Source organism: Camelus bactrianus, chromosome 14, assembly GCF_048773025.1.
Source record: "Camelus bactrianus isolate YW-2024 breed Bactrian camel chromosome 14, ASM4877302v1, whole genome shotgun sequence".
Taxonomy (NCBI): Eukaryota; Metazoa; Chordata; class Mammalia; order Artiodactyla; family Camelidae; genus Camelus; species Camelus bactrianus.
The window spans coordinates 52980578-52996086 of record NC_133552.1 but is presented as its reverse complement, the minus strand read 5'-3'; positions in this window follow the sequence as shown (position 1 = coordinate 52996086).

Here is a 15509-nt window from a genome sequence, read left to right as displayed (position 1 = left end):
TTAAAGAATTATTTTTCAGAATTCACTATTAGCCCAATTTAATCAAGCAAAGATTTGCCCATTTATTGGACTTGTTGAAGTCATATCATTCTTGTATTTATCATGGGTCTGGACGTCCCCCTTGGAATTCAATATATTTTTCTGAACTCCTCTTGACTGTAGTTTTAGATCTTCAAAAAATACATATTACATCACTTTGTTTATCATGGTATTATTGGAAAAAATGTGGAATTACATGCAGCTTATTCTGCAAAAACTGTTTTAAGGCTTATAGTCATTACAAAGATACAGCATAAGGGTCTCTCACCCTTATTTCTTCAAATTATCTATGGCTGGTAAACATGAAAAAAAAATTGGTGTTGTCTCTTCTAGGAATGATGAAGAAAATTTATTCCTGTGTTGATAACTTGTCAGTTGGTATAGTTGTCTAGATTCTTACCGAAAAAGAGTTGGACTCTACTTCCAGGCTCAGCAAATACAGTGACTTATTAAGGGACAAATGGTTACCACCCGAGTTCTAGAACATTGGTAAATATAAATGCATGCATCAATCCATTATGCAAGAGTTTTAGCTTGCAAATAGGAAGTCTGATTGTAAAGAACTCTTTGATATCAGCGCCTATCACACTGAAGACATTGAGTTCTGTTTCTTGTCTTCTCCACAACATTAATATACTCATTCCTTCTCTCTCTGCAGCCCATCATCAGCATAAAGCAATTTGGAATTGCAGCAGCAAAAAATCAGGTCCAGTCCTTGTTGTCAGGCCCACAGTAAAATGCCCACCACTTTGGCAGTTTAATTTAGTTCTTTTACCTCAACTCCCAATAGTACCACCTTTAAGCTCTTTTCATCCTTTTTTTTTTTTTTTAATCATTATCGAGTTCTGAGTAACCTTCATGAAATCTGCTGGGACCACACTTGAGGAACTATTGTTCTAAAAAGTAGGTTAGTGTTCTTTTGTCTAAAAGAATTTCTTCTCTTTCTCATACACAGATTTTGATTACTATAATCAAATTATAAGAACACATATAAAATAAGTATTGATCATAGAAATAATAATAAAAATTGCTTATATTTTTTCTATAGAAAATTATTCTGTTCAAGATAAATCTTTCATATGCTGCTCCAAAGATTTGGTTACTGAGAAAGAAAACGAACCTAATTATAAATTTATCTCACAGTTCATTGCCTCTTATGCCATCGTTAGAGAAAACCTTGAGCTTACACTGATTCAGAAAGTATCAGATGGCCAAAGTATTATTTATTAAACGATTTCTTTGTGATAAATGCATTGTGTACACAAAAAGAAGAGGAAAAAAATCAAATTATTGAACTCTGTTTTGCAATGTATTTTTATAGAGTACAGATTACTGATAAATGTAAATAGTAAGATATGTAAATTCAACAATAAATAATTATTCATCAATTGACAAGTAATAGGTACAATACCTGTTGTATACATAGTTTCAAAGTTCATTAGTTTTAGTGGAAGTCTCACTTCTTTATATAAAAGTATAAAGTAATTCGTAAGTCTTCCAGCACTACTAAGAGTGGCTTTTTTCAGTTTCTTCTGCATAGGTTGATTTTTCCATTCAGTGTAGGAATTAGTTGACTCAGCTAGGAATCTAAAAATTGTGTTTGCTAGCAAAGAAAGAAGGAAATTGGCAGACATTCATAATCCAGTTATTGTTTGACTTAAACACACTAGCTGCCAACTACAAGAGAAAGTGAAAGAAAAAGCAGGAATAGGCTTAAAATTTATTTGTTGATTTGGTGGAAAAACAGAATATAGTCTCACTATATTAGCTGCTTTTCATGTTTTCTTTCATTTAACTTTTTTTTTTTTTTTTTGAGTCTTGAGGATTTGAAAATGATGGCTTGGTACAAAGTTATAATTTAAATCATGTAGCCATTTGCTGTTTTCATTTAAAGAGAAACAAATTCCCAGCGGAAAGAGAAACAAATTCCCAGCGGAAATAAAAGGGAAACAGAAGTTCTTGCAGCATCTCATTTATTTAATCACTGAGAACAAACAAGTGTTTGACTCTACCAGAAAATCCACAGATACTTTCTGGCTGGTAGGGGTGATCAAAGATTCAGGGAGTTAAAGCATCTTCTAATAAACATTCCGTTGCAGGAAAACTGTGTAAGGGTGGCAACAAGTACAAACTTCCATATAATTCTGAGAATTTTAATGCTACATTTGACCCTTTACCATTGTACACAGGACAGAATACAAAAAGCCCAAACTCCACATCCTGTTTTCTGTTTCTCTCTCTTCTTAAAGTGCAGGAGCTCAACCTCCCACTGATTCTGTGTGGTAACTGCAAGCAAGGTGCTTAAAAAGTGCTTTTCCCTTCATTTTTATGGAGGTGGAAACCATAGGACATACTCACTTTGAGAGTAAGCAACCTCTGTTTTGCAAAAGATCCAAATGTTCCCAGAGTGTTTAAAAACAAAACAAAACAAAACAAAACAAAACAAAACAAAACAAAACAGCAACTTTAAAATTTGTCTTAATGTCTCCTTCTAATGAGATCTCCTTAAGTTATTAATGCAAACAAACATAGGTTAGTCTTCCCCATTATGGGAATTGGAGTTTTTCCATGGCTGGTAGAATGGGCTGTGGAAAATGCTGCAATTTTATAAAATATGTTCTAAAAGCCTTTAGGACCTTTAGTGTAGAAATGGTCAGAAACTATCAATTAAAGAAAAAACTATCAGTCTGCTCATTAAAAGTACAGATATCATCCCATACCAGCGGAATCTGTATTCTGAGGTGTGGGACTAGGAATCTGAGTTTTAAACGTACCCCCCAGTGAATCTTGTGCACACTAAAATTTGAAAACTATTTTTCAAATCTACATCACATATATACTTCTTTTACCTGTCTAATCATCAGATATCTATAAGTTATCAGCCAAGTATGCCAAATAATTTGCTGTTATTAAAATTAAAGTTAAAAATAATGCTAAAAATCTTCATTTAAGAATTTTTACTCAAGGGTGATGCAGACTCAGCTTCCATTTTTCAAATTGCTCTAAGACTTCAGGTAAGTTACCTTGCCCCTTTAAGTGTCAGTCTGTGGCTTTTATAAAGGATTATATAAGTCATCTATGCAGAGCACTTGGCACTAGGCAAAGTGATGTTAGACAATGATTAAACACTACCATTTATTGAGAACTTAATATATGCCAGGATCGCTCCTAAGTGCTTTGCATGTATCAACTTATTTAAATATTTCAGCAAACCAGTGAGACATTTGGTTTTATATATGTATTTTATAGATGAGCAGATTGAGGCACATGTGAGGTAATTTATTTATTCAAAATTACAGAGTTTGTAAGTGGTAGACCTAAAAACTAGCACTCCAGAACAAGGGATTTATTTGAGAAATGCAAATAATACTGGTAGGGGAGTGTGGAAGTGATCATAGGGAAGCAAAGACAGTCAGAAAAGGGTTCACCATTAGCTAACACTGTAGGCATCTCGACTAATATAAAGGGGAAACTCTGGAGACAGTGTAAATGCCTGGGAATTATCACACCAGGAAACAGAAAGCTGGGGTAATTTTAGAGCAAATATCGAGCCATTAGTTGAGGGATGCTCCTGTTGATTTTAACTCCTGGGCCAATCACATGTGGGCAGTCTTGCTTTCCATTGATGAGAAAGGAAAAAAAACCCTTCAGGTACACAAATGCAGATTCTGGCAGTAGGAGACAAGCAGAAGCAGACAGAAAATTCCCAGGAATTTGGGCTGAGCATGAAGAGCCTCTGCAGTAGCGGGCCAGCTGGAATTTTCTTTCTCTACCTCAATAGCATAAGATTATATCTATTATAGCCTATTGCTTCTCTATATTTTAATCCTGGCACAAATGTAGCTTTCATAGTTTTAATATATTTCATATGTCCTAACTAATTCTTTTTTTTTTTTTTTTTTTTTTTGCTATTGTCAGCCATTTTTGTCTCTGATAGAGCAGATTGGCTGATTTATTTATTATCATATTTCTAGTTGTTGAGTGAATCAACATGTAAAATAAATTGACTCTAAACTCAAGGAGCATATATCCTACAAGAAATATTAGACAAATTCACTGATACATAATGCACAGCTACTGAGATAAGTTAAAGAATTTTGTCTAGAGTTAGCAAACTCTGTAGTGTTCTCTAGTTGTAGTATTAGGTCATAACTTAATATGCTGAATTAATGCACTATATGTAATTATCGAATACCTTCTGAGCCATATTTGTTCTAAGCAGTGGGAATAAAATGAGAAACTAGAATGATAAGGCTCATATTGCATAGGGAGACACAGAAATAAGTATATACATATATAAATAAAAGATAATTTCATAGAGGGTTAAGAAAATATGAAAAACAATAAGACAGTCTAAATGAAGAATCATTATGCACAAATGGTTGCTCTAGCTTTGATGATTAAGAACAACCTTCAGAGCAATTAAACGGAGAGAAGAATGATGAGAGGTAAGCAGCTTTGCAAAGATTGAGGGAGATCTGGAGCTCAGGAGGATGGTCAAGATAGAAACACAGAGTAATGAAAACTTAAATTTAAGTCAGGAAAGAAGGTGGTAATAAAAATTAGTAAAGGCTTCCATGTATCAAGCAACTACTCTGCATCAGGACACTTACACCTGTCATTTGCTAATTCCTCAGTAGTTTTGCAAAGTGATGTTATCCATGCTTTATAAATTTGGGAATTGAAAGGTAAAATAAAAATGATTGAACTAAGATTACACACAACAGTGGCAAAGTCTGAACCCAGATCTGTCAAACTTGAAATTTCTGTACTTGTTCAGTGGTTCTTAACCCTGAATAAAGAGGAATAAACTAGGGGATACCCCAGCTGATCCCTGGAAGATTCAGGATTAATTGGTCCAGGTTGTTTGTAGGCATCAGCATTATCTCCTGGGCATTCTAATATGGAGCAGGGAAGGGTCCATTGTCCTGCATCTTGCTTCAAACAAAACTAAAGGATAGGGACTGACCCTCTGGTAGGCATGCTGTGTATGCCATCTCATTTAATTCTCAAGTCAATTCTGCAAAGTGTTATCAAACTCATTTTAGGACGGAAGAAGATGGTTAGGCTCAGAATATTTGAGCATAGCACCATGAAGTGGCAGAGTCTGGTTTCTGACAAGCTTCTTAAGTAAAAGTCACATTCACAAGCCTGTTGATATTCATCAATACTGATGAACATTTGTGAATGTCCTAGAATCTAGAGACAGCCGTCTAGAAGGACTCCATGGGCTTCACGAGACATGACCTTTCTTGACCCAGTCAGTGTGAACACATTCTACTTTTTCCAGGAGGATTAAGGATGCATAATATATTATCACAAAAAGATTTTAATTCATCAGTTCATCAAGATGAGTTTGCCATCTTTTACAGTACCTAACAGATCTTTGGTATCATGCTTTAAAGCATGCCTACAGAGCTTTCTACTAAAGCTCTCTCTCTTCTTCTCCTCTTAGAGTATAGAAGAGGTTCCACGTCAGGTTATGTATGATTAAGTGTTTTGGAAGACTCTCCCACTGAGGACTGATAAACAGTAAGGGGGAAAAACACTCTCTGTTTCAAAACTTTAGAGTGCTAATAAGGCAGTGGAGAATGTGTGGGTCAAAGTTTTAGAGATACAGGTCACCAAGGAAAACTACAAACACTTGGATTTTCTGCTTTTCCATTAGGGTAAATTGCCAATTCAAGGATCAACCAACTTTTTTCTGCAGAGGATTAGTAATAAATATTTTAGGCTTTTCGGCTTTTGAAGTATCTGTCATACTTTTCAAATCTGCTGCTGTTGTAGTGAGAAAGCCGTCATAGACAATATGTGAATGAATGGGCATCACTGTGTCCCAATAAAATCTATTTACAAAAACAAGCAGCATGCCAGATTTGCCTTCTTGTCTAGGGAGAAGAAAATCTAGTTTGCCAACTCCTGATCTAGTTGGAGGAAAAAGGGCTTTGGGACTCTCTGAAGGCTGGGCTATCAGGGTTAGATAGTAACCAGTTAGAATTTAGGTTGAAACCTTAAAGGATGAAATAGTGTGGAAATAGTGTGACTCTCACAAAATCTGAAAACCAGCTTAAAATTATTACAGTTCTGAATAATGTTGCTAAATCGTCAATAATGTTGTTTACCTTTCTGCACAAAGTAAATATAAATCTTCTCTGTAGGAAGCTATAAATATCCAAAGTTTTAAATTATATGTGTGTTTTTCATACATGATGTCTTAAAATCAATGAAAAATAACTAGGTCCATTGGAGACAGGTTCACATGATCAAAAACAGGAAAGTGCATCTGTGCAACAAAGTTGCTAGAAGCAGACTGTAAAATAACTACACTTAAAATGTTCAAGGAAAAAGGCAAATTTGAAGATTTTAGTAGATAACTAGAAAATTTAAAGGCCAAAAAAAGATATTTTTATAATTGAAGAACAAAATTCCATAACTCTGTTTAACAGTAGATTAGATCTAGCTGTATATAGAAGAAATAGAACAGAATATAGGTAAGAAAATCCACAGAATATTGCCCAAAGATCAGAAGATTAAGAATATAGAAAAGAGGCTTAGGGACATAGACTCTAATGTGAAAAGATCTGTCATATGCATAATTAGAGTCTCAGAAGAGGAAGAGAAAGAAAATGGAATAGACATATAAAATATATTTGAAAAAACAATAGCTAAGGAGTTCACAAAACTGATGAAAGACACAAAGCTAGAGATGTAAGAAACTCAGCAAACTTTAAGCAGCAAAAATACAAAGGAAAGCACACCCAGGCACATCACAGCCAAACGGCCAAAACAAGACACAAAGGGACATCTTAAAAGTAGCCAGAGATGGTGGGAGTTGGGTGGGAATGGTGTCTTACTTTCAAAGGGGCAACATATGAGACAGGCAGCTGACATCTCAAAAGAAATGCTGAATGCCGCAAGACGAAAGAATTGTATTTTCAAGTGCTGGAAGACCTGTTAGCTTAAAATCCTATACACAGGGGAATAACCATTGGAAAGTAAGATAAAGATACTCTAAACAAACAAAAATTATCAGCTGTTTGTTACCCCAGATCTATAGGAAAAAAAAAAACACAATAATTCTCAAGGGTGATCTTCAGCAAATTCTACCAAATAACAAAGGAAGAAATAACACTTATCTTAGAGAAGATCTTTTAGGGAGTAGTAATAGAAGAAACATCTTGCAAAATATTTTACAAGATTAGCATACATTTCTAACTAAAATCTGACAAGAACATTATATGAGATAAAAATCACAGATGAATGTTCCTCATGAACATTCATCTGTGATGTGATGTGCCAATATTAACCTAAAAACAAATTCAGTGAACCTGAATTCACTGAACTGAACCTTCTTATAAAACAAGAACCTCCCTCACAAAGAATTTTCACTCATTCTATTATAATACTATTTTAACATTTGAAAAATAATCACCATGATATACCATCTAAAGAACAAAAGAAAAATCACGTGTTCAATTCCATGGATGTAGAAATAGCATTTGATAAAATTCAACATCTCTTTATTAAAAACAGAAATTTATTTTAAAAATTCTTAGCAATCTTAGCAGATTGGCACTAATAGTGAACTTCCTCAATCTGAAAATACATTTTTAAAAAAGCTGTATCTGACATGATACTGAACCATGACATATACTAGGTGCTAAATAACTTCTTCCTTCCCTACCCTTAACACTAATGGACTAGCCTAAAAAAATAATAAAGTTTAATGCTTACCAAGTGCTTATTATAAATGAGTCTCTACATTTTACATGCATTATTTAATTTAATCATGTAGGCATTCTCAGGAGCTAGAGTTTCTGAAGTTTAAGCAGCAGATAAATACAGGGTAATTGTACCATTAAACTAATGAAAGATTTAAAGTGTTTACATTCTCATTTCTCTTTTAGAATATTTCAACACCTAACCAACTATGAGAGTAAAATTTAAGATAAGCAAAATAAAAAGCAAGGAAAACAAACAAAAGACAACAATGCACCCTACCTTTTCATCAGTTGCAAGCTACTCATATTTCATATTTATCAGAGCTACTCATATTTCACATTTTGCCAATGGAGTGGTCACTACTAGAATAATTTTTAGCTTTACTTTTTGGTCAGATGTTGTGGAAATGCTTATTTTTTTCCTGATGAATAGTAAACATTCCAAGAAAATCACAGAGCCATTTTTCAGCTAAAACCATTCAGCCCTGAAGGTTTGGCTGGACAAAGCTTCCAGAAGGGTTTGCTGTAGCCCTTATCTTTATTTGCTTTGACTCTAAATTAATCTCTGTCATTGTATAGTTTGCTTGATTCACCATCATTATGAAGGGTTGAAATAAGGCAAATGTTTGCTTTTTGGACATTATTGCTTCAATTTGGAAGGAACTGATTCCTAACAATTCTGCTTCATTGCATAAAAATATTCTAATCACATAGATCCAGGTTAAAGAGCTTTGCAGTCTGGACATTTCTGCCTCCTTGTCCTAAGTAAGAATTTATAAGTAGCCCTATTTGTTCTGTATTCCTTCCTGTTTTAAGATGGTTAGGGTAGCTTTAGCTGGTGGCTACTTATCTCAAGATATGGATGTTTCTTAAGATTTGTTTTATTATTATGCTGTTTTTCTAAAACAAATCTAGTCTTCTATCCATTTTACTTGATTGCTATATTAATACTATTTTGCTGCAATATAAAAATTACCAAGGAAAATGACATATTTAAAATATGTTAAAATTACATACCTAAATTCCTAATACAGAACGCTTTGTCTTGCTTACACACAAGCAGATAAATCAAACAATTAATTTTGAGACCAGTTACCTTCACTACAACAAAAATAATTATCTGTTCAACGTATCCCTCTATTTTTCTTTTGATGCCAGTTGGTAAAAACAGGGGCAGACAACACCTACATATCCATTTTTCTATGTTTTAGAATTATTCATGCTCTTTAATAATTTTTCCACATTTTGCTTTGCCCATCTCCACTGCTGTGTTCTTTTCCATTCCCTCCATTCAGCAAGTAGTAGAAGCAGAAAGAAGTGAAGCTTGAGCTAGTAATTTGAGACTTTTACTGCATCTTCAATTAGGCACAATTCACTGAACAAGTTGGACACTTTGGTAGAGTACTTACGTAAATAAATAAAAGTTTCTTTGCCTCACTTGTAGGATCTGTACTTTTCCAGCATTTATGACACATTACATTAACTAATTTTCCTAACCACATATATTTTGATTTATAAAGATTCCTGTAGGATCTCCAGATACCCAGTTCCTGTTAAGGATGGAGTTCTTGCAGATAATTTAACAGAAAAGATAATTGAAATTTATGATTTATGAGGGCAGATAATGACATGAATATTTTGTGTGGGTAGCAGTAAAATGTAGATCACAGTGGAATGAAAACTGCATTGGTCAACCTAGCTCCAGGCAAACTTTGGTGCTGCCCCAGCTTTATTTCTGTGTGATTTCCTTTTGGCCACTTCAGCAGCCATTCCCGAAGAGAGTATTGTTGCCCTGAACCCAACCTGTAATCGCGTTCTGGACCTTTATAGCCCTAAATGGAATACAATTTGCTAACCCAAAACACCAGTTCCTTTTGAAAGGATGCAGTGGGTGCCTTCAGTGCTCTATATGGGTGTCCTCAGATAACTTTTAATATTTTGGAGTGCTTATTCTTAGGATATCTGTGTCCTTTGATTTCAACAGCTGTGGTTGCCATGCACTTCAGAGGACTAACTTTGGGCTATTAGACTCACTTTGCCTGGACATCAGTGACTGAATTTATGCCCACCTTCCCAAATCCAGGTCTCACTGGGCAAAGTTAGCCAAGATTCAGCTTTATGGGAGTAGGAAGCCTAGTTATCTTGCCTTCAAGCTGGGCTAACAGTGAGATGTAATTTATATTCCAGAGCTTCCCTGAAGGGTCAAACTGAATTTGGACATGGCCTGAAGTTACCCATTTTCTTGGTTTCTACCTCTTCCCCATTGAGTTCTCCTGCTCCATATCATGTTCCCTGGGGAGCATTTCTGTAAGGCACTTGCACCTGGTCTCATGATTTACTGCTGGAGAACTTGATTTAAGACAGGCAGTAAAAATGGTTAGTGGTCATGGCCATGTAAACTCCTAACAGTTTAAGTGAATTTTGCAACATCAAGTCATCAGTTGGTGGTGGATTAGAAAGTTGAGTCCAGTTTTCCTCACTTTGAATACAGCACATTTTCAGGCACACAGACTGCCACACACATACCAATTATACATTCATGTGATCACCTGTGGACTAGAACTTAATATTGTCAAAGTATCCACTAGAGCTTAAAGTCTAATAAGTAGGGGAGACCGACAAGTAAAATTAAACATAATGAATCAGTATGATTTTGAGGTGGGAAGTCCCATGAAAAAGATGGCAGGACCCCCAGGCAGGGCCACTACTCTCCTGCCAGCACCATCCGGTTCCCTGGCCCAGCAGCATTATCTCGCTTTTTGCCTCTGAAACGGTTTGCTTCTAGGAAAGTGGAACTTACCCCTAAGATTCTGTTGGTTCCCTGAGCTAACTCCTGATTGGTCCGTTTATAGTGCCTCATTTGCATGGAGCTCACTCTTGATTGGTCCATTTCTATCACACCTGACTGGTTCATTTCTACAAAGCTCGTTCCTAAGTAGTCAACTTTTGTTACACCTTATTTGCATATGATGTTGCAAAGTCTAGACTGGCAGCCTATAAAAGCCTGTGTAAACCTACAGATGGGGTCCAGAGCTTGGATTATTAACTCCTCTGGGCCTGCCAGCATAATAAACCTGAGTTCTCCAACTTTCCGAGTGCTGCTTGGTCTGTTGTCAGGATCCAGGTTGCTGTCACAATTGAACTGTAACACTGACTGTAACACACTTTGCTGCAACAATGAAGGTTATAAGTGCTATTAGAAAAAAATAAAGAAAAATCAAAAGATTTTAAGGGAGATTAAGATCACAAGGTGCTGTAAAACATAGAGGTATAAGATAATATGTTTTTAATCTTTCTTTAGAATATTATTTCTCAGTTGGCTGGCTATTTAAGAGCACAAATTTCCCAGATAGAATTTACTATTTAATCTGTTCATCTTTCCTGAAAACTGGCTAAAAACCAACCCTGTGGCCAGATCGTTTGGGAAGAGAGCCAGAAAACTACGAAACCTCATGCACCACTCAAGTTCATGGTACCCATCCAGTTAATTGTCAGGTTCTACCCCATTTAACATTTAGCAAAAAGCAGTATTTCAAAAAGAAAATTTCCTCAGACTCGGGGACTTTGAGAAGGAGAAATTGAAGAACAAATGCTCAAGTGCTGTTCATCTGGTTCATAAGCATCAGTTTTCATGGATTCCTTAACCCAGTTGGCACATATGCTATATTGAGTTCTCCCCTCCTGTCTGTCAGAACCTGAGCTGTTGCAGAAAAATTTCTGTGTGAGGCACCAACATAGGAGAAAGAAATAGGTGAAGTAAAATTACTCCTTTCAAGTTACCCTTTTACTGATACCTTCATATCCATCTCCATCTATGTCACCAGTTCAGGACAGAATTGCATCTGAGGGTTCCTAAAAGCATTTTGTTTGTTTCTGGCTTATTCTTGAAATATACATCTTCTACTTCTAAATTACCTCTGGGGTTGGCTCAATGGAAAGCTAGCAGGATGCTAGTTTGCCATCAGGATAGGAATCAGAAGTACTTTATTATTTATTACATTTCTTAATTTCTATCCATCCTTTAATATCCTCTCTTCCTTATCACATCTCCAGCTTTCTCCCATGAACTCTTATATATAACATTGCCTTTGCATATCACATTTGTAAAATCTCAAACTTGTTTACAAAATAGACATTAGAATTAAACATTCTGAATAATAGAGATGTTGTAATAGTAAAAAGCATTCCTTTTATTATAACCCAAATAATATTATTTTGTTCCCTTGTAATGTACTCAGCATTGTGAATAATTAATATAAATTATAAAACAAAAATATGAAACACTTCTTGCCCTTAATAAATGTATCATATAATTAAGAAGTTAAAAGTATTACATAAGTGGATCAGAGTACAACATGCAATGGTATAATGAGTAGTATCCTTCCTATAAAAAGATTACAATTCATCTGTACATATATCTGTTATTTTCTGCAGCATTAGAGCTCTCACATGCAAGTAGTATGTATTTATTTTTATCATAAAAATTCCTAGGGTTGCCAAATTAGTGTTCAATGAATGAGTGACAGTTCAAGATTTTATATAAAGAAAATACCCATGAGGCTGCAGTAGTGAAAGGAGATCATGAAAGTGTCAACTTCTGAGTTTGGTCTTGAAGTTTGGTCCTGAAGTCATGAGTTTGCTCAGGAAAAGGGCATAAGAAAGGTTAATACATAATTAATATTTACCATGTGGATACATGACAATTAATAGGGAGAGGATAATGGCAAAAGGAGATAAGAGCAATTTTGTTGGTATCACAGGAAATAATGTTTAATAATGAAGATCATATCATGCTATAGAAACTGGAGGTTTCTAAAAGTATTTTATGGCATTTATTTCTCAGACACCATACTAGGTGATTTCCTAAAGTATTCTTCACAATTTAATCTTCACAATCACAGGCCCATCAACTTCAAGTTTCAGGGAAAGAAACCAAAGATCGGAAGAAAAGAGAGACAAATTTAAAATCATACAGAGTAAATATGAACTTCATGTACAAGGTAGAGAAATTGTGAATCAGAGAGAACCAAGATCTTAAGATCACACAAGAAAATTTTGTAGAGTAATGAGAATTGTGATTTCATGAATTACCCCATTTCTCTGCTGGGTAGTAAGCTGGAGAAGTTTGGATTGGGTATTACAGAATATAAGGATTAATTTTTTCTTACTGGGAATAATGGAAGCATAATGAAAATAATATCTAAAAAGTATTAGCGAAATGACATTTGAGAGAGTAAAAGTACTTGCCGGTGCCAGGCCTTGTCCAAACACACTGTCTGCACTGTCATCACCTTCAGTGACGCATTCTTATCCTTTTCTTGTAGTAAAGCCAAGTGTTTATGGAGATTGTCCAAGTTTGTTAAAGCCACATATTTAGTAGGTAGTTAAAAGTGCAGTCCTATCTTAACTTGAATATTTTGCCACAAAAATGTAAAAAATTAAACCCGTTTTAACAATTTAATAATAACGCCATGGAGTGTGAGTTTCTCTGCGGAAATACTCTGAAAGACTTTGAGTCTCCATTTAGGAGATTAATGAGACAGATGAGTCACTTGGAACTAAATCTATTCTGGACCTAATCTAGTCTTTCTTTGATGATTCAGAAAGCATTTTGGGATCTTCATTATCAACACAAATTATCGTTATACTAGTGTTTTTAAAATGCAGGATGATAGAAATATTCTGCAAAATCTCATGACATGGAAGTGATTCATTCATGAATAGCTAATTTTAATAGATTATATGGTTACATCCAATTTCAAAATACCCTTGTAAAAATCCTCATACTATTTTAAGAGGGGATGAAAATTGATTAAGAGTCTTGCCCAAAGTGGCATGAAAAATAACAGAACCAAAAGTAAAATCCAGCAAAAGTAGTAAAGCTGATTTAAGTTTTAGTTACCAAAATACAGTGACCAGAGCAGATCAGAGCAGATTGTCCTCAAAGGTGATTATCTAATTCAAACCAGAAATTTTTATTTTTGAAGGGGGTCTCTTATAGGTGGGTTAGTTTTAATGTTATAGGTACTTATAGGTATAGGTTTCAATGTTATAGGTATAGGTATAATGATAAGGTACTTAAAGCGTAACTGAGTACAATATTCAGGCTTACCAAGAAATCTAATTCAGAATTCCACTAAGAATTCTCATAACTCGTTAGTGTTGCAAAATTCCCAGTATCTATGTACAGACATAGGTGATTCCATTTGTCACAAGCTTTGAGATGAACACCTTGAAATTAGTGCATTACAGGTATTATCCTGCAATTATTTTGGTTTCAGTTGCTGTGATTCCTGAAAATGACTGGTAATTTTGCCTCAACATCATTTTCTCAATTTCTCTGAGGTTTTCTTTAACACTCAATGGATGAGGGTGTATATCTGCATCATAGAAGTTAGGCTCCGTGGTTTTCCCATATTCATGCTTTTGAAATTTGAATTACTATATCTATGTTACTAAAAGAGGTATATTGATAATCTTGCAGAAAATCCCACAGCATTCCCCTTCATTGTTGTTGAACTGTTTGTGAATTGGTGATACTTAAATTATTCACAAAAGTAATAAAGTTACTGGGTTATTTTTTAGTGACTAAAATAGATTAGTTAAAAAAAAAAACAAAAAAAAAGTTTGTTTTAAATTTCCTTTTTCTAGCAATATGTTGGTCTGGAAAGATAGGAAAACCCATGGAATAGCTAGTACCAAAAAATTGTTGAATAAACTATATCAAACAAATGTAGGCGATATAGCTGACCTCCCAGTTAGGTAAAGGATTTCTCAAGGGACACAAAGAAGAGGTAACCGAAAACCAGACTGGTTCAGGGCCTGGACAGTTTAGTTGTTGGGAGTAAGACATGTAAATTGGAGTCACCGTAGTTGGGAGATGGGTTTAAATGTCACCCTGCCACATAAGGAAAGGTTTTCAACCCAAACAAAGCAGGGCAGTAAAACTGCCAAATTAGTGGCTCAAGGAAGTGTCACAAGCTTAGTGAAAGAGTACACCAGGAAAAATCTAGACAGCAAGAGCAAAAAAATGGAATGAAAATGAATCTTATATGTCTTCTGGATTCTGGATAAACTTTTTAGAAACAATTATACTGTATGATCTGTATAGAGAACTGCTCTAAGATTTGGAGTTGGAATTCAATTTCTTCCTGGAATCCCTAAACTCAGAAAATAATATAAAAAGTTCAAAAGTTAATGCCTTTCAGAAGAATGAGAGTCAAGGGATTTACATTTTTAAATTTTGCAAGATTGCTGTGGAAAAAAATAATTACAATATTAAGGGTAACACTAAATAAAGTGATTGACTTCAACATGCTTATGAATAAGAAGCTTCTACATTATAAAGGTGTCGATTATTTTTAAATTAAGTTATAAATATTATGCAATGAATTGCAATCAAATATTTTCATAGTGGATTTTGACTGAATTTCAAATATTGGTGAAAGAACAAAGAATTAAATGTAGAAAATGTTTTGGAGACAAGAGCCAAGTGAGAGGATTTGCTGTACGATATATTCGTTCTGATAATCAGAGGAATTAAGGCAGTGTCCCAGTAGTGGTGTCTGTGGAGATAAATATACTAATAAAATAGGGCAGATAGTACAGAAATCGATTCATGTTTGTATGGAAATTTGATAGAATGCGGAGATGCTGCTGGAAATTTGTGATGAATGCAATGATTTCTCAATACACTGTGATAAGTCGCCTGGTTATGAATAGGAGGGTGGAAAAATAGATCCCTAAAGT